This window comes from Triticum aestivum, chromosome 7B, assembly GCF_018294505.1.
Source record: "Triticum aestivum cultivar Chinese Spring chromosome 7B, IWGSC CS RefSeq v2.1, whole genome shotgun sequence".
NCBI lineage: Eukaryota > Viridiplantae > Streptophyta > Magnoliopsida > Poales > Poaceae > Triticum > Triticum aestivum.
Window position 1 is genome coordinate 77,391,751 of NC_057813.1, and position 21,735 is coordinate 77,413,485.

General features: G+C 40.5%; 1 pseudogene; it reads left to right on the top strand.

Annotated features, from left to right (window-relative positions):
• The first annotated feature begins 263 nt into the window (after window positions 1-263).
• Window positions 264-4,856, top strand: LOC123159995 (glyceraldehyde-3-phosphate dehydrogenase 3, cytosolic-like; annotated as a pseudogene).
• Window positions 4,857-21,735: the final 16,879 nt, after the last annotated feature.

The window sequence follows — 21,735 nt, forward strand, 5'->3', positions numbered from 1 at the left end:
CCATGACTCCGCCAGCCGACCAGCGCAGCAGTCTCCGGCGACCCGTGTGCGACCGCAGGTGACACACACATCGAGCAACATCGACCGGGCGCGGGTGCTGGATCTGGTCGCCGTTCGGAGAGCATGTACTAATCTCCGGTGAGTTCCTTGCGCAGATCGGAAGAGGGGTGCCTCGATCTGCCACACCAGAAGGTCAGGTACGCCGATTCGAACCCTGAGTTGGATTCGTTGACTGTTGGCTGCTTCCGTGGGTTCATTTTCTGATGGATGCAATTTTGCTTTGCACTGCAGGCTTCGGCGGGATCGGCAGGCTTGTGGCCAGGTTTGCGCTCTAGAGCTACGATGTCGAGCTCGTCGCCGTCAATGACCCCTTCATCACCACCGACTACATGGTATCGTTCTCGAATCTCCTAGCTTATGAGATCTACGTGCACGTATGGTACGGTCGTTTTGGATCCGTGCATGAGACACCCGTTTATATTCACTGGATCCGAACCCTGAGTTGGATTGTTGACTGTTGGCTGCTTCCGTGGGTTCGTTTTCTGATGGATGCATGCACTGGGGGAGCCTTGTGGACGTAAAACGGGGTCGTGAACCCCCATTTCAAACTGCACTTGTGTTACTATACGTATATATGAGGTATATGTATTAAGTGTTTTACCCCAGCCATCGGTGGATGACTCCCATTCAATCTGATTAACTTGTGTAGTCCATACTCCATAATTCCATCTGTACAAAGCTATAGCTAGCTAGCACAAGCAGCTTGATTAATTGTTCGTACAAAGTTAGGTAGCTAGTACAAGCAGCTTGATCGATATATGTACGAGTAGCTTCCTGCTTGTTACTTGTTGCATCTTCTGGCATCACTAAGATTTACCGTCTACTTGCTACTGCATATGCATGGAATACGACAAGTCGGCAACCAACAATTGATGAGCATGACAGACAGAGAATGGAAGGAGCAAGATGTGCTTGATTACCATGTAATTTTGTACGATTCACATCTGTTTTCATGCATATTTTGCTTTGACTTAGAACATTGCCCCCCCCCCCTTAATTGCTTGTCACGCTCCGCCACTGGATGCATGTTTGCTTTGCCCTGTAGGTTTCATCTGGATCGGCAGGCTTGTGGCCAGGGTTGCTCTCCAGAGCCCCGATGTCGGGCTCGTCGCCGTCAACGACCCCTTCATCAGCAATGACTACATGGTATCGTTCTACGGACACGTATGGTAGGGTCGTTTTGGACTCGTGCATGGGACACCAGTTTATATTCACTGGATTACGAGCTTAGATCTGTGCTAAACATGAATGGATTTGCTCTTCTAGTTACACGCTGATGCTTTGCTACACAATCATAAGCACAGTTAAATAGCGATGTATATGAATCTAGTGAATGTCGCTACATGTCTGTCTGTATCATCAGTTTTGGGAAACGACTTTTAGATCTGCTTTGCAAGTGCCTTATGCATACGTTATATTCCTCACTTCAGTGGAGAATAGTTAGGTAGTTCCAGATTTGAGGAATCTATTTGTTCCATGCAGTGACTATTGTTCCATTGTGGTATTTATAATAGATGTACACCTGGTAGTATTCTGTCATATCTTACTAAATAAGACACATGCAGGCTCCATGCCAGTTAGTACTTAATTAAAGCATAGCGCAACTGATTCTCTCATATTATGGTTCTGAATTATGTGCTTGTAACTGGCAGACCTACATTTTCAAGTATGACACTGTCAACAGACAGTGGAAGCACCATTAAGTTAAGGTGAAGGACTCCAAGACCCTTCTCATCGATGAGAAGGAGGTTGCTGTGTTTGGCTACAGGTTTGTTACCGCTAATTTTTGTGGCCATGCAGTTGATTTCCATGTAAAGTAAACGCCCTGATCATACAATGTCCTGATGTGGGAACCCTGCGGAGATCCCATGGGCTGCTGCTAGTGCTGAGTATGTTGTTGAGTACACCAGTGTTTTCATTGACAAGGACAAGGCTGCAGCTCACATATAGGTACATTCTTTCAAACTTTCCATTTCATGGTACCTGAATATTTCTTGTGTATAATTTACTAAATTAGTTTTCTGTGTCACCACTTTCAGGGTGGTGCCAATAAGGTCATCATTTCTGCTCCCAGCAAGGATGCTCCCATGTTTGTCTGTGGTGTCAATGAGAAGGAATACAAATCTGACATCGACATTGTCTTCAACGCTAGCTGCACCACTAACTGCCTTGCTCCTCTTGCTAAGGTGCTTATCATTGAAGTTTTGTGCAGCTCAAACCAACCGCCAATATTGGGAATTGTATACTGATAATTTGTTTCTTTCAGGTTATCAATGACAGGTTTGGCATCGTTGAGGGTTTGATGACAACAGTTCATGCCATGACTGGTAATGCATTACACTGGGTTTTTTCTTCAACATTTTATATTATATATTTGACTATTGTATGCTTATGTGTGGCTGAAATTTAAATTTACAGCAACCCAGAAGACTGTTGAATGTCCTTCCAGCAAGGACTGGAGAGGTGGAAGGGCTGCCAGCTTCAACATCATTCCGAGCAGCACTGGTGCCGCAAAGGTATATTCAGCTGGCCTTCTATTATATGATCAGTTAACTGATTGAACAATGTAGCTTGACGGATTATCTGATTCTTGTTGCCCGTAGCAACACATCATAAAGTTAACTTATTGAATTGTCACGGCTTGGATCTTATCGAATGTTTAAATCTACTATAAGAATATACAAGCTGATGCTTCTTGGTTTATTTGCATATGCATTTTCACATGGAGCTGCATTTTCACATTTTCTCAGGTTGCCAAATATATTCACGGAATTGTGAAATATAAATATAGTTTATTTTTGTTCTTTTGGAATTGTGATGTTTGGCCTCATGTTGCCAAAGATATTCAAGGAATTATGAAATAAAAAGTAATAATAAATTTCTTTCTTGGTCGCAACGCATGGACACCTTGCTATAGAACATACACATTTTTTATCTGGTTGTTTATGCATGTGTTACTTTTGTATTTTAGCAATAGTTTGATCATTCAACTGAATATACAAGGTTTCACAAAGGTGAGCATATGAATTTTGTAGCTTCATCAAATAAATAGATTGAAATATAGGAGTTGAGATTTAGGTATGCTGTTGGAGTTAAACAAGATACCAGGGAGAACCTTTCTAGGGGAATCCCCTATGCTTAGATTTAGGGGAGATAGTTTGGAGGAGTTGTAGTATATTAATGAGATTTCATTAAAAAGTTAGGCAGTCAACTATGGTCAGAATAGGCTGTTAGCCTATAATATCTGAAAGAAATGTTTGTATTCAGTTGTAGCCCACCTAATTGGACTGCTTTATTAGATCTAAAATCAATTGTATTGCCTATGATAATTTTATAACTTGGCACTATCTACAATGGTGTTCTTTCTTTGCAATTTGATGGTATGCCTGACCAAGCATGATCCTAATCTAATAACTGTTAAACTTTTATAGAATAGATAGATCCAGAAATTTTCATACCTAGAGGACGATGCCTTCTTGGTGCTCCTTGCTTACAGAAGGTACTCCTCCGGAATTTGTCCTCCAAGTCTGGGTATTTTGATGCTTTTCTATATGTGATGGGCGAAGGGAAAGTAAGGAGGGGTGTGAGGGATGGCAGAGGAGTTTAACATATATAGGTAGGGCAAAAGGGGAAGGCTGGGAAGCAGATATCTTTCCAGTTCTACCATGTATAATTATGTATGGTGCAAATATCTTTCCTTTTTTCATCATACACATACCTCATAATAAATTAGAAAAGATGTCAGAAATCATATCTTACTAAAATATTAATTTATTGTATTAATTAATTTGTCAGAAATCATAACTTACTATAATTAAGCATGCCATATAAAAATGAAATATCTTATATGTATGTTTAAATATTGATTCTATTTTTATTATTGTTCAGTTTGAAAAGGTAAACATGAACTTTCTATTTAACTTATGTGTATTTAATCAGTTCAACGTGTAAAAAGTTAAATTATCAAACAAATAATCTTAAATGTTTTGTTTCTGAAATATGGCAATTAATAGCCATATGATTTTGTTGTATGCACAATCAAAACACAGATGCACCTAATGCATCATCGATCATTTGCAAGGGAGCGTGGGTCAGAAGGGGACGTGGAACTGCTGCAGCCTATCTGAGACAGAGCAAACTCCAGCGAATTTGGCCAGCCAGGTACATCATCTAAACGACAATATGGTAGCAACTTGAACAAAATTTGAATTGATTAGTGTAGTAGCTTAGTAGTAGTAGCTTCCTGTACTATTATTTATGTCGATCAATCACTGTACCGGATATGCACTCCTGGGATTATATATGTATGGGGGCCTGTGATATTTTGAAGGGTCTTACATTTGTTATGCTTGATGATATTTGCACAAACTGTGTAAGACAAACAGATCCTCCTCCCCTCCTTTGCAGCAAGATCCTCATCCTCCTCCTTTCTAGTAGCTAATCCTCCTCCTCCCCAATACAGCAGCAACTAATAACAAGCAACTACAAGGATCCAACACCTTTCACTCCCCCTTCTACCACACCATAATCTGCTATTGATGCTTTGCTGGTGGCTCACTGCTTTGTGCTAGCTGCTTTGCTGTATCGCAATAGAAAATTCACGGCGTCCACACTAACATATCTACTATTAAAGTGGTTTTGTTTCTTTTACTGTATGTACTGATCAATAAGCTGGGATATCCATCTCTCATTTTTGTTACTATATTCAGGATCACAAAAAATATAAGCAGCTTCTATTAGAGTCCTGGAATATAATGCAACGGCGAGAAAGGAAGATCAAGGACAACTTAAAAAATAAAGAATATATGCAAGGTATGTGCCATATGAACGTCATATGTTTATTGAGTATTATCTAGCTGGAATGTGATTATTACCGATGAAGAAAACCTCATATAGTATAACAGTGCGTGTATGGATGGAGTTATACTATATGAGGTAGTATATGATGCAAGGCACGCAATGTCTGAAAACATCTCCTGTCTACTTTGAGTATGTTGTGAACCTGCCATGGTACAACACAAAAGTACTCCATTTCAACTGGAGCACCATGTATGGTCCAAACTGGTCTGGTCTAGAACCGTAAAATTTAGATAGAAAGTCTAGGCGAATAAACAACCAACATAGCTAGTGGATGCCACCATAAATCACTCTTGAAACTATATAAATATTTCAGATAATGTCATCTGATCATCGGATCAACACGGGCATTCAAATAGATTATTACGCCATCTATATAGCCAACTACAGCAGTCAACAATATAATAGCAAACCCAACTTGTAGTAGTACCAAAACTACAATTAGTTCTTAAATATTCTAAACCCAATTTTTTGTAGTTTTCCATCCATAACCAAACATGACAAGCTGATTGAAGTAATCCTGACGGTTCTGCATGCATAGAAGCATATTTAGTTGTTCAAAACCCTCAAGGCCGCCGTAATCTCCTGAGGGATGTTTCCAGCAGGTAGATTGTCTTTCACCATAAGCATCTGGACTACCACTTGGCTCCTCAGCATAATTGGATCCTAGAATCAATGAAACAAATTCACCATCAAACGCTGAAGTGGTTGGATTATAAATGGCACATTAAAACTCATCGTAAAGATAATTACTATAGTGTTCATCCAGGTCATGCTACGCAAAGAACCTGGCTGTTGGGCCATCTCTTGTAGAACTAAGAAACCCGAATCTTTGCTGTGACAAACAGAATAAAAACTTGAGATTTCTACATACTGCATCTTATTCATCTGAAAAATTTATTAAATTACCGCCGAAAATTGAAAGACATGTTGTCTTGTCGCCAATCCATGAGCTCGGTGTTCCATCCAATGACCCTAGCCTGCAACACTTCATTGAGTTCTTGCTTCAGAATAGTGATCTCCTTCATCATCTCTTTGTTGTGAGTGCTATTTCCCACTTGTCGTACGTCTAGTGATGGATTATATACGATAACCCTTTTCCTCATCCGATTTACCACAAGTAGAATATACGAGGAGTCCGGGATAGATAACGGAAGTAGATACTACAGAAGGTCAACACAGGTTAAATGATATCAGGAAAGGAAAAATAAATTAGGAATAAAAAAGTCTTACAATTGTGGAGTTGAACACATCATATCTAGGAAAGGGCTGTAGAACAGCATTGTTGATCAGCGTCGAGGTGCGCTGCCCTTGCGGCATCCAGGAATACCTTAGAGCTCGTGATTGAGCATGAAACTGCAAGTCAAAATAATGTTTTCCTCCAACCATGTTGGTGCCCGCATGCCTCTCTAGTTCAGCGCTCGCAAGCTTACGAACAGCGAGATTGAAGCATTCGGGATGTAAGCTTGCTGAAGTATGAAATAGTGTGTCCTTCAGCTTTCTGAGGCTGATTTCGATCCGGTACGGTGTATCGCTTCTTATCCAGATTGAGCTGCACGTAAAAACACATAAAAATGGTTAGCACTATGAGTGGTTCTTTAAAACATAAATTATTCATATGGTAACATTTTCTAGATAATCTAACAGCTATGAGCAGAATGTAATATTTTGATAAACTATAGAGCATGAAAATTTTTGCAGCACCTTCTAGCAAAAGCTAAAATTCAATAAAAATTTCTCTGTAAGAAAAAATTAATTTGTTAGAAATTAAGAGGAAAATTTAGGTAACACCCATTATACCAAGTTTGCTGGCTGTTCAAAAACAATATTAAATTGTCGTACAATATAGTAAGGACATTAAGCTTTTCAACATTTGTACTGCAAATAATTTTAGCAGATTGTTATTCATTACACACGGTTGATGTGCAACGGAAATACTGCGAAATCATTTTCCATAAAAAATTTTCTACTGATGCACTCAAAAAGTAAGATTTAATCTAAAGAAAAACAAATCAAGCAATATCATACGCCTATATTCAATAGAGTATGCTGTGTACGACCTAGTTCTAATGAGATTTATTTCGATGAAATAAACTTACAATACCATAACTTACTCTAGTGTCTGCTCATCATGAACGCCGTTCATAAAGCCGAATATATATTCGAGTGCATCTTCCACAAAATGCCTTGGTGGGGGCAGAAGATGCAGGGGCACGGGCAAATCCTCCTGGGGGTTGGCCACAGCATCGTGGAGCTGGAGGGCAGCCTCATTGGGGTCGGGGGCAGCGGCATCCAGGGGCCTGGGCACAGAAACGCCCTGGTAAGTGCGCGCTGCCACAACCTGGATCGCCGGCGCATTGTTTCCAATGATGGGCTCCATCGCTGATCGATACGCGTGAGTGATTGTTCACCGAGGTGTCTTGGCAATTGGGATGTGGATGCAGCAAAAATATAAACAGATATATTTTTAATTGTTGTGATGGCCAAAGGAAGAGCAAGGAGAGGGAGGACGGATGGTAGAGGAGAATAACATATATAGGTAGGCCACGCGGGGAATAACTGGGTAGCTAATCATGGCTGAATATAGTTCTACCATATATACCATTGTTTTCTACCATATATACCATTGTATTCTACCATATATACCATTATGGATCGTGCAGATCTATTTCCTTTTTCCATCAAATGCACACCTGTTAAAAAATTAGGAAATATGTAAAAAAAATCATAAGTTAGTAAAAAGAATATAGTTCTACCATATATACCAGTATGAATTAAATAAAAATCTTTTCATTGCTTGCATGCCAAGTTTAGCTACAGCAAAGTTAAATTCACGGCAATTAGGATCTCGATGCAGCATATATATAAATGTACTATACTTGGAATACAACTTACATTCACTGCTATAAATCAGCATTTGGTGTGAGCCTAAGACAACAAACAACAACATAATATCGAAGAATTTTGAGAACTTTTGGCCTGCCTAGAAAGCTATAAATATTTGCGACAAAAAGGCACCAAAAACTATGTTCTACCAGATAGAGATCCCCAAATTCCTTACAGTTTTCCCGCTCATTCCTAATTCCTAGCGTGGCAGAGGTGAGAGCAGCGGGCGAGGGAGAGGAAGTGATAGGGGGTTTTGAGCTGGATGCGGGCATTGAGAGATGTGACGATTTCCGCTTTGTACCTCTTAGAGGAAAATGACAGTAGGTGCAGAAACAGTTGGAGGAACAATGCTGCCTTCGAAGGATGTAAATATCATGTGCACACACATGCATTTGCCTAGTTTAGGAAAACCATGAAACCATGGCGACTCATCTCATCTAGCGTCAAGCCCTACTAGAGAATGCCTCCGGTTCACCTGGAGCAACAAACCTGCTCCTGACCGCACGGGTATTATAGTACAAAATATACATAGAAGTCAAAATTAATAGATATAACCTAAACAAGCAGACAACATTGAAGCGAACAGGGAGCTAGAGGGATCCATCAAATCCTTTATTCCCTGAATATTTATATAATCCAATACATTATTCACATTGCCAAAAGGATAAATCTCTATTTGATCCCTACCAAAGTTCTATTAGCTTATTATATTTGCGAAATTTGACTATGCATCAGTCCATTGTCATTCGTCCAAAAACCTCAAGGACGCTGTAATTTCAGCTGGGGTGTTTCCATATGCTTCATTGCCTTTGATCATCAGCATCTGAACCAGCAAGTGCTTTCTGAGCTGTATTGAATCCTAGAAAACCAAAACAAAAAATTATTAACTTGTTAAAAAATTAATTGCACAACAGACATACGTGATATGAAGAACATAAATTTATAATTAACAAAGCTCTGGATTCCATTAAACTTGTTATATATCCACGTACCGAAGTCCTGGACATGTTATGCCCGCGAGTATCATCTTGGTAAGACATCTCCTGTAGGACTTTCAATCCAGAGTCTAGGCTGTGACCAAAAGTCTACATATATTAGAACCTAACACTCTGGCTAAAATATGCACGATCAATTTAAACAATTACCGCGGGGCTGTAATAAATGTATGATCTTGTGGCCAATCCACGAGATGGGGATTCAAACCAGGCCTCCCCTGTTGCAACACACTACCAAATTCTTGCAGAACTATACGTGCTTCCTTCTTAAGTTCCTTGTCATGAAAGTCCTCTGAGCCTAAGAATGACTCATTGGAATGATCAATCAGGAGAGTCCTCCTATTTTCAATATTAACTACAATGAGGCCGTAGGAGGAATCCACCAAATACAAATAGGTACTGCAATAGGTATACAAAGTTAATGTTGAACAGAAAGTATACAAACCAATTATTAAGAATGAAAATCCTTACAATGGGCGGGGTCATGAGCATGTCGTATTTCGGCAAAGGCCGTACAATGACATTGTTAATCAACAAGTTGGTGCGTTCAGCCTGGCCTAAGCCAGTCTGAATCAGCACCCGTGCTAGGCGATGGAATCGCAAATCAAACATATGTGTGGAGCCAATAAAGTATGTTCCTGCATTCCTCTGTATCGCGTCGCTAGTAAGCTTACGCACTGCAAGATCGAAGCAGTTCGGATTGACCCATGTATCAACTCGCATGGTGTCTTGGATAGTCCGTAGGCTTAGCTCGATCACGAATGGACGAGGGCTCCTTATCCATATTGTGCTGCAAACAAAACAGCATGATAGCAAAGCTGTTAGAAAAGTAAGGGTATCAAAATAATGTAATACGTCAATGTGTGGGCAAACAATAGTACATTTTTTCCAAACTTTAGTAAGGTCTGCAATGTATGTATCTTCTAATTGGAATTGTAGCGTCATTTCAGGAGAGAAGTACTATTCATTGAGATAACCAAAGCTATTCTGATAGTTATGAACAATTCTGTACATGGCACATGTATCATACACGAGGACCTGTTGCAATATACTACGGTTCATAAAAACATGGTGGTTTAAAATAACGTGGTATGGATGGTATTATCATGGGGTAATGTAAAAGGATAATATTAGCACATGGCCATTTTTTTGCAATCAGTACTATAGATTTTAAGAACCTTATGTATTTAGAAAGGATAGCATGATCCTAACAAGTAAATGCATGCAATAAATTATGAACGTGGCCAACTAATCGCCGTTGATTCGGTGAAAGAACGGGTTTTTACGCGGGTTTAAAATAAAAAGACGATAATAAAAACTATGATGGCAGTGATCTGCAGCTAACAATTGCAATTAAAGTATAGATGAATTTTAGGGCTGGCAGAACATACTCTAATTCCTCCTTGACTGATGACACCATGACGTAGTTGTAGATGTACTCGACTGCGTCGTCCACTCCATAAAATATCGGCATTGCAGCCATTACCGCGGGCAGAAAGTCGTCTTAGCACCAGGATGAGCGAGCGAGGTGGCATTAGACAATGGTGGACTCACAGACGGGCCATATATATGATAGTCGGAGGGGAATTGTCCTTCCAACAGGTCGGTGAGGCATTAGAATATTGTATGGACTGGAAGGTGCCCATATCATTCCATCCGTGAATGTATCCATTACAAAACCTTGCTAATAAACGGACAAGCATTTATTTTTATTCCATACTACAATAGGCAAATAAATAAATGCCATTTATAATTCTATTATATACGTCTCCCTTTCCAGATCGGAACAAGGAGTATTTAACTTTCCTTATAAGCAAATCCGTCTAAGGGAAAATTAATGGCCAAACTGGGAAACCAATTCAACGTATGGTAGGCCACACCGTTAGATTGGATACTACATCGTATTAGAAGGAAATGACTTTAATTAATCGTTGTCATGTCCTCATCAGGTGGCCCATATCCTTCCATAAAAATAAGTTGTCATAACAAAAACTGTAGACATGACGATATAATCCATAGGCGCCTGTGGGTTGCAACGGGGTATATATATATATTTAGTGGTTCAACACCTATATCTTTAACATGTGGAAATATATATATATTTACCCTCAATTGAATTATGCAACTACAGCCCACTTCTTTTACATGTATTGTTTCATATTCTTAACGCACGTGTATATCTCCATGTAGAGAAAAAATTGAGTTATAAAATACGTTTTTGCTGAAGCACGTCTAGATGTACTCTAAGTAGTATTGCACATCTAAATCACATGTAATTGGTGTGGGTAACTTTTTTCTTTAGTTTTATGTTTGATTGCCTCATATCAATGTGGAATAACTAAGACACATATAGTTAAGCCCTAGAGATACACAAAGGACGCCTTATATAAAGAAATATTCCCGCAAATCATGTATATAGTTTACTTGATCAATAAAATACAGCAGTAGTGAGTCTTGTCACAATATAATAGTGCATGAAACATTTCACATTGGCCTTTTATTCGCGCACATCTCTTAAGATCAAGTAAGAGTTTATAATGACCATAGTCTTGAGAACAATAAAAGTCGTAGAGGAAGAAAGGAAGCAAATATTGTTTGATATATATTAAAACTGGAACATAATCCTTACATACGCGCCATGCGCGCACCATCGTGTTAGGATCGATACGGCATAAATGGAGGGAACATGGACCAGAGGACTCGGACGGATGGGGGCAAGCATGCGTCGGCGGAGGCGTGGATGCGCGTGTTGTTATCCCAGGATAATGCCTGTGTTGGATATGCATATTCAGTCGTCCGAAACCCTCAAGGATGCTCTAATTTCGGCTGTGATACTTCCGAAGTCCATTGTTCCTACCTTGAACAACACGATTGACGTACGCACGTGTTTCATCAAGTGTCGTCAGGCTGGCTTCTGGGATATCTACAATCAGTGTTATATAGTAGTGACGTACTATTACAGAAAAAAAATATTGAAAACAAATTTAAAATATAACGCAGCCCCTACCTTGTAGATAATGATGATCATCATTAATGTTGGGAGAGAAGAAGAATGTGCTCTCCCTCATAGTTCGCAAGCAACGCTGCCTCTGATTTACCTGTATGTAAGTTACAACAAACTTCTCGAACAAATTGTCAGTGCATTGCAAATGCAAGAACTGAGGCCCAACGTGCTCTTCACGTACACGTAAGAAAATTATCTGCCGTCTACAAACAAATACAAATGTGACTATCATTGCAACAATAGAATTACAAAAATAAGCATATGGTAATCTCATATTATAATTGGCGCTTACTGAAAGTTCATGAGGCCAATCTCGAGGGAAGGGACGCGGCGCCTATATATTGAATCCCACTTAAATTCTATCTGACCAACGTAGGCAAGGATAGCAACCACATCTGTAAATATGAAATCACAATGAGACTCTGAGTTGTACGGAGTAATATGCAAAAACAGCTAACTAATTTATGCACCCATGATGGTTTTGTCCCGTAGCTCAAAGATTTCTCCAAACTGTGGGAAGCACGGTGGGCAAATTGTCGATGTTATCTGGTGCGCCGACATCGTAACCTCTGTCGTAGAACTTAGTGTGGTGACAAAGTCCATGGCTAGGTACCAGAAATTTCCATCTGGCATTTCGGTGGGGTTGAACCCGACGCGATTGAAATCATATGTCCTACCGGTTTCTAGCACGCTGTTGAAACAGATTGCCTGGCTGTTGTATGCAATCGCTTCAATCTTTGTTCCCTAATATATTTTCATGAAACATAACAACAATGAGCAAAAAAACATGTTTATCAAAATTGTATTTAAAAAATGTGGGCTAAAAAGTATTCTTACATGCCGATCGAGTAGTATGCACTGAAGGTACAAGTTTCCCATGCCATTCTCTTTGATGTGAGCCTTCCACATGACCCTAGCTTGAATAATCCAGCAATTATGATATATGTGTTCCATTTGGACGTGATGAAAATTCATGTTCCTGTGCGTATAAAGAAACCTGGAGGATCAGGTAAAACTATTTTCCAAGGGGAGCATAAAATTTAGCAGTCAAGGAGCATAACATTCTAGTGGCCCAACATTAATCCTGTTGCATTCAATACATATTATTCATGCCTTTGCCTATTTGTTTTCTTCTTGCAAAAAGATGTATTGCATATGGGATAAAAATGGTTTTGAAAACATGCTGTACCCAATGGTTATAAGAAACAACCCTAATGAGATTACAGCCACACCATCAATCTATTAGCTTAAAAAAATATATAAATGGGTGCTAATCAAATAGTAAATATACTCAGGTGATTAAGTTAGTGCTTGCTACATCTGGTTTGTACACGATGAAAAAAAAATAAGACTATGTAATTCAGACTCACTGTCCATCTGGTTTTAACTAATATACAAGATATAAACAAGCCAACAATAGATGATTTGATCGCCACGCCTATTACTATGTTCTAGTGTATCCCATGTGCTAAATCTATTAAGAAATAAGAACAAGTGGCAAAACAATGGTGATTATTTCATGCAAAAAACCCGTTATATAGTGATGGCAAATAGACGTACTAAAAGTTTATTCTATCTTGCCTGTTCATCGGAGGGGAGATGAGTTGACTGATGACAGGAGCTGGTGGCGGCGCCACCACCCTCTTAGATGTGATAGATCCGTATGAGATCACCATGGTCGTCGTGGAGGTGATGCTAGTTACAATGTAGTAAATTTGTGGGCAGCGGGGATTATTTATATAAGCATAGTGGGCGGCGAGAAAATGAAATGGTGATGAAAATTGTTTTTGGCTGGCTAAGCCCCTTGGGTGAGATGTCTATATTCAGATAAGTAATATTCAGCAACCTATTAAATATTAATCTTCATTTTGATTCACATTATGATCACGTGCCTATGAAAACGCAACTGATTTATCACTTGCCTATGAAAAACATACTTTCTATTATATGAATATTTATTTACCTTTCTGATATTCACATTAATATAATAATTAATTATATTATATTTTAATTTTCCATTACCTTGATGATATATAAAATTCAGCAACCTATTAAATATTGATTATTAATCAAGGAAACGTACATATAAAAATCAGTTAATGATCTTCATTTTGATTCACATTATGATCACGTGCCTATGACAACGCATCTGATTTATCACTTGCCTTTGAAAAACATACTTTATATTATATTGATATTTATTTACCTTTCTGATATTCACATTAATATAATAATTAATTATATTATATTTTAATTTTCCATTACCTTGATGATATATAAAATTCTGATATAGGTAAATGCACGTGCCTACCTATGGGACAATAGACAATTTTTGTGTTTTCACAAATATCATGCCTAACAAATAATTTTACGATAATCGTCTATACCAAATAATATAATTGCACTATGGGAGAATATTGTTTATTCTTTTTCATCACGACCGTCTTAATGACACACATACGTACAAATGAGAAACAATAGTAGAGCACGTGTCGAAATAGTAGTAGAAGTACACGCTCCGATAGCTAGCAAACAACTTAATGATGTCTATTTATGCGTATGCATTAGCAGCAACGTTATTAGGCAAATGTTGTCTGTTTATGCATTAGCAGAAGCATCAGATCAGCAGGATCATCCAGTATTTTAAAATTATAGCTCAACCTCTATATCTCTCTCAACACGTGAGGCCTAGTTGCTGCTGCTCGTCAGCATGAAAATTACACATATGGATGGAGCTGCTCTGGCCCTTGCGCCTTTCTCACAAACACACGCTCTCTATGCCATACGGAGCAGCATAAACCAGCAATCCCACGCCGGCGACGGCCACCCTGCCTGAAAAGTGCAAATCCAGAAAAGCCACTCTGTTCTGCTCGATTTAAAAAAAACAATGGAGGCAAGTGAACGAACCTGTAACACGGATTAGTAGGATCGTACTGGATTGGCGTAGGAGACCAAAGGCGTGGTGGCACCAGGAGCCACCTTTACGGCAGCGAGAGACCCTAGTATGCAGAACGTGAGAAATGGGAGAGATCGTGTGCATGCCTGCACTGAGGACTTTCGGCTAAGAATTAGGCTGTCAACTTAATTTGTAATACTAAGCTGTTTTTTGGTCACGCTATCATCGTGTACAATTAGTTAAAGAAATTACAGCGTAATTAGGGAAATAAATAAGATGGGAAAATTAGTTTGTCATTGAGAATATTTAGCAAACAGGTAGCATGCATAAATCAAATGAAAACCAAACTTTATTATTGTTCAAGTCCGAACGGTTACACGGGGTGAAAAAAAAAACCTATCACCTCAACATTATTGTAGATCTCCTTATGCTTCGTCCTTATCAGCTGGTGGTGGCTTATTGTCACATGCTTTAATATGCTTCTCTACCACCTTCATCAAATGATTTATGTGGTCAATCAAAACCTGCACCATCATGCTAGTATGCTTTTGTGCCTGCAGCATCTCATAGTGGTTGGTACCCCAACCGTCATTCCTCGCTGCACTTGACCCCGTGTCACGCTGGATATCCCTTCTTGAGGGGACATGTGCACGAGGGATGTGATGTACCTCACGACGTCGGTTTAGGTTATCAAAATGGTTCGACGAAAGCATAGATGGGAATTGAACAGGCAGGTTACGTTCATGCATCTTTAGTTTCTTACATCTCGGTGCAGATCCCCCACCAACATTCCCATTAGGTCTCGGTTCTTCCTCATCGTGTTCCAGCTGACCAAGATCATCAGGGTGCAGCTCCCTCGTGTCTTCTTCTTCTTGGTGATTATCATCAGCCCCATCGATGTTGTTGGATGACGACATGTCAAAGTACGCTGTAGTGGCAAGGGTTTTAGATCGTTCTGGTTTGGGATTGGCTGATTAAAGGGTGTAGCCTTTTATAGATGTTTATAAGGAAACAATAACTACAGAATCGGAAAATGAATCAACTCAGTTGATCACAATCACAGAATATTCAATGGAATCTTTGTATTGATCTGGCGTGATGAACCCAGTAGTATATTACAATGAAAAACACCAAACATGCCATTATGTAAGCACCGGATATGATCACCTGCCGTAATCAATACAAAGTATGCCAATAATATATTATTTGTTTACAGATATTATATCTGGATATTAGCATCTTATATTTTGGATTTATATTAATAGTCTGCATTTTGTAAAATTAAGTTATTTCTAATTTTGGTTTGAGGTTATGTTTTAAACATGCCATTAAAATACAACATGTAGGCTAAATAGGCTGGAAAAAATGTTAATCTCTAATGAAATCTTATATCATACGGGGTTTGTTTCATCCTCAAATCATTTTGGTTTGAGGTTATGTTTTATATCATACTTCTGCTCCAAGTTTCACACCAAATTCTTCAGCTACTATTGATGAAACCGTCTGTTCAAATTATGAAGATGGGTTGAAATGTTAAGTCATCACATAATGATAGGCATATACAAATGTAGTCTAAGAACAGAAAAAAAAAGCTTGGAACACATCTCATTAGTAATACAAATGCAGTAGTACAGATATGGTTATACCAGATTTTTTATCCGAGTAGGATGTCAAAAATCACTGAGGGTCCACATGAATAAAGTTTTCAGCTAAATGAACCTCAACGCTGGATTGTGAACAATCTGCCCAATGTTAAAGTACACAATTTTGCAGGATGCAGTATCATGTTACAGAAACACATTTGGGCACTATTGCCACTACCACATGACAACCCTGTCACAAACGGCCAATATACTAAGCATTAGCATACTAAAGAATGTACCTACATGAATCTATCAAAAGTCCTCCACGCTTATCTTTTAGGAGTTATATATCTATAGTAATTTCCTTTATAGATTCATGTTGTTACGGTTTGATTATTAGCATGGACTTGGAGCTCTATATATAATGAGATGTATAGTGTGATAGAAAAATATCCATAAGTAACAGATTATGTTGATTTAGAAATTTAGCTAAAAGCCTTACTTGCCATGATAATTCGTACGGATGTAATAGAAAGAATAATCTATTGCGTGCTCTCATCAGAAGATAAAAATAGAATCCTAGTATTACATGGCATCTAGATAAGGATACACATTTTGATTCACATTAAATTATTTCATGTGAGCACAGCAAATCATCTTGGCTGGGTACAACTATAAGTCGACCACCCTTAGACCAACCAGCCATCTCCATGGAATCCTTGCTGTCCCGCTAAGGCACCATAACACACGATGCTCGATATCAGCCTAACACAAGTTTTTGCGGACCAGACATCCATGAAACGATGCTTGCTCACTGAAACGAAAATAACTAGGTCCATCCTCAACCAGCCTTGTACAAATTTTAAGTTTAGAACTCTTTCAGATCCGCAGTAAACTCATAAAGTTAAATGAAACAATGGAAAATAATAATATGTACATTGAATTGAATTGTTAAATAATTAGTAAAGTTGCGTGAAAATAAAAGTAATATAGCGTCATGCCAAATATTACACACTTAAGATCACAGACATGTGCATTGTCACAATCTACAGAGTCGAACGGACATTTAAACTTATTCGAAAGTATGCATTACACCCATTTTATTTTTTATTAAAAGTACATATGCAAAATATATTTTCAAAAGTTGCACAAACTTCCATTAAGCGTGTGTTGGTCTTATAATTCAAACTAATCTGAATATTTTAGTTTTGATGTATCAGAATGCCTGCTGGATAATAGTGCCTGCTAGATAATAAGGACATCAATAAATTTTCAGTCAACTATAGCATCAACTTACCATAATAAATAAAAACGTGTATGATAAATTTCCTTAATTTAAAAAGTTCATGGCATGTCCAAGATATTTAGCAGGCCAATCATTAGGTCTGGATCACAGTTTACACACAAAAAACTACGCTGCTATCAGCATGCACATTTTTCCATAATAACAACGATAGTAGAAAACCATAACAGCGATAATGGTGCCAATACGATGGCTGATTATTGAACTGCAGTGCGCAGCTCAAGTTTCTCGAGTATACCTCCAGGTATTACAATAACGGAAAGTAAGATAGTTGTAAAAAAACGAATTACAACATGTCTTGACAATCGCAAGAGTAATTGTTCTGTCATTACAAAACATGCCTTGATATTAAAACCGGTCTTCAGCCTGTAAGGACTTCCTTGTAGATGATGTTCTTCATCGAGGTCAGCAAGGACACGATCGTTCTTTTCTGCTTCTTTGGATTTTCCTTTTGCTTCTTGTCCTTCTCCTTCGGCTTCTCCTTCTGAATGAGTATCTTTATGTTTCTCTTCGTGGTGGCTCGAGACAAAGCAACATAGAGCTGACCATGTGAGAACACGGGATTGGGTAGGTAGACACCAACAATCGGGATGGTCTGCCCTTGAGCCTTGTTAATGGTCATAGCAAAGCTAAGCCTTATTGGAAATTGCTTCCTCTTAAACTTGAAAGGAAACATGTCATTTTCAGATGGGCAGGGAGGGATTCGAGGAAGGAAGACCCTCCTGCCAGCGTGTTGTCCAATGACGATTTCTGCATCAATGGTGTTCCCCTCAAAACCTCTAACAACAAGCCTAGTGCCATTACACAGTCCATTAGCTGGATCAATGTTCCGTAGAAGTATGACAGGGCAGTTCAGCTTTAGCTTGAGAGCATGCGGAGGAAGACCATTAGGAGTCAATCCATTCAAAAACTCCTGAGCATAGTAGCCATATGGGTCATCCTCCGCACTGTCAAAGCTATGATAGATCACTTCATCTCCATGAAAACGCTCTATCGTACGGATGTTTATCTTGTCTACATTGTCATTTGTTGTGGAAAGTATTGCTCGACATGTCATGTAATTCGAATCAGCCATGTTGTCGTCTAGACTCGGAAATACGTGTTCAATAAGCTTCTCTAGGTCGTCAACCTCGCCTGTAGACGGCAGACAAATATCTCCAGGGAGTACTATGTTGCCTTGAAGGTCGACATCCTCAGTGCCATTGCCGACCCTTAGAAAATAATCGGCAAACCACGTGTCATTATGAGCCCTCATGTTGGTGATGAGTCGAAGCTGCCGCATACCCTTCCACAGATGAGAACTTCGAAGGGTTGCATCAATTATCTGGCCCCGCGACCCCCTTCTGACGACCGGAAGAACCTGCCTAAAGTCCCCACCAAAAACAACAGTCTTTCCTCCAAAGGGTCGGTCGCGTATTCCCATGATGTCGCGCATGCTATTGTCCAATGCCTCAACCGCTTGTCGCTTCGTCATGCTTGCCTCGTCCCATATTATCAATGAGGCCATACGTAGAAGCTTGGCAGTCCCACTCTACTTGGTGAAGCTGCATGAGGCCCCATCATCACAACTCAATGGGATCTTGAACCTCGAGTGCGCAGTCCTGCCGCCAGGCATGATAGAAGCGACGGCGCCGGACGTTGCAGTAGCGATACCAATATTGCCCTGGCTCCTGACTGTGGCAAGCATCGCCCTATAAAGGAAGGTCTTCCCTGTACCTCCAGGGCCATCAACAAAGAATACACCCCCATCACTGCATTCAATAACCACCAGTATCTCATCGTATGCGGCCCTCTGTTCCAAGTTCAGGGAAGCTGCCAATTTAGTGTCATCCATGTCAAACTGAACGGTTGATTCCTCTATGACCTCTCGACACTCGCCCTCGGTTGGGTCAAAGGCATCATCGATGCTTGGAAGAGCAAAATCAACAATGTCTTTACCCACGGACTGCAACATACCCCTAATGTCAAGCAACACCAGCTGCTCCACCTCGTTCGGTGATGTGCGTGTTTGACGATAGTCATCTGACATAGGCTCGAGGTGTCTATCCCATAAACCTTGCACATCGCCTGGCTCGCAGTGCACCAAGATGGTTGCAAAGAGCCTCCTAAGAGAACATGGCATCGCCCACTGCTCAGCCTCATTAAGACAGTCATTGAGCATGTTGTCTGCCTCGATGAGACCTAACCGTTCAGCAGCCTCTCTAAAGCTGACACATAGCACGCCATCCACGGTGAGCAAATCGTCGAAGGATGTTTTGCCCGTAACGTGGTTTAGCAATACACCTAGGTAGTATCGCTCCCCTTCGGCAAGATTGGCAGACATGATGCGTCCAATCTGGAAACGCTCGACCCGAGGCTTCCAAGTCTTCTTTTGCTGTTGCCACGTGAAGCTTCCGGGAAATTCTTGTACAATATATTCCTAGCCCAAGGGTGTTCCTGTTTAGCCTTGAAGTACTCAGTTAACATGGATTTGGAAGCTTTTTCTGAGGCAACAACATTCTTCAAGTCAGCCTGCGCATTGAATGCAACCCTGTGCATATTCGGGAGATGAAGAGGCAACTGCAAGTGTGACGCCCCCGATTCAATCGTACACTAATCATACACACAAACGTGTACGATCAAGATCAGGGACTCACGGGAAGATATCACAACACAACTCTACAAATAAAATAAGTCATACAAGCATCATAATACAAGCCAGGGGCCTCGAGGGCTCGAATACAAGTGCTCGATCATAGACGAGTCAGTGGAAGCAACAATATCTGAGTACAGACATAAGTTAAACAAGTTTTCCTTAAGAAGGCTAGCACAAACTGGGATACAGATCGAAAGAGGCGCAGGCCTCCTGCCTGGGATCCTCCTAAACTACTCCTGGTCGTCGTCAGCGGCCTGCACGTAGTAGTAGGCACCTCCAGTGTAGTAGGAGTCGTCGTCGATGGTGACGTCTGGCTCCTGGGCTCCAGCATCTGGTTGCGACAACCAGGTAGAATGGAAAGGGGGAAAAGAGGGAGAGAAGCAACCGTGAGTACTCATCCAAAGTACTCGCAAGCAAGGATCTACACTACATATGCATGGGTATATGTGTAAAGAGGCAATATCGATGGACTGAACTGCAGAATGCCAGAATAAGAGGGGGATAGCTAGTCCTATCAAAGACTATGCTTCTGGCAGCCTCCGTCTTGCAGCATGTAGAAGAGAGTAGACTGAAGTCCTCCAAGTAGCATCGCATAGCATAATCCTACCCGGCGATCCTCCCCTCGTTGCCCTGTTAGAGAGCGATCACCGGGTTGTATCTGGCACTTCGAAGGGTGTGTTTTATTAAGTATCTGGTTCTAGTTGTCATAAGGTCAAGGTACAACTCCAAGTCGTCCTGTTACCGAAGATCACGGCTATTCGAATAGATTAACTTCCCTGCAGGGGTGCACCACATAACCCAACACGCTCGATCCCATTTGGCCGGACACACTTTACTGGGTCATGCCCGGCCTTGGAAGATCAACACGTCGTAGCCCCACCTAGGCACAACAAAGAGGTCAGCACGCCGGTCTAAATCCTATGCACGCAGGGGTCTGGGCCCATCGCCCATTGCACACCTGCACGTTGCGAGGGCGGCCGGAAGCAGACCTAGCCTCCCTAATACAAGAGCAGGCGTTCCAGTCCAATCCGGCACGCGTCGCTCCATCGCTGACGTCAAGAAGGCTTCAGCTAATACCACGACGTCGAGTGCCCATAATTGTTCCCGCATAGTTGGTTAGTGCGTATAGGCCAATAGCCAGACTCAGATCAAATACCAAGATCTCGTTAAGCGTGTTAAGTATCCGCGAACGCCGACCAGAGCCAGGCCCACCTGTCTCCTAGGTGGTCTCAACCTGCCCTGTCGCTCCGCCACAAAGTAACAGTCGGGGGCCGTCGGGAACCCAGGCCCACCTCTACCGGGATGGAGCCACCTGTCCTTCCAGCCCCCACATCGGAATCACTTGCGGGTACTCAACAAGCCGACCTGACTTTAGTCACCATCTGTATAGTATGTGTGTATGTATAGTATATACTCGTGATCACCTCCCGAGTGATCACGGCCCAATAGTATAGCAAGGCAGACTGACAAGAATGTAGGGCCAATGATGATAAACTAGCATCCTATACTAAGCATT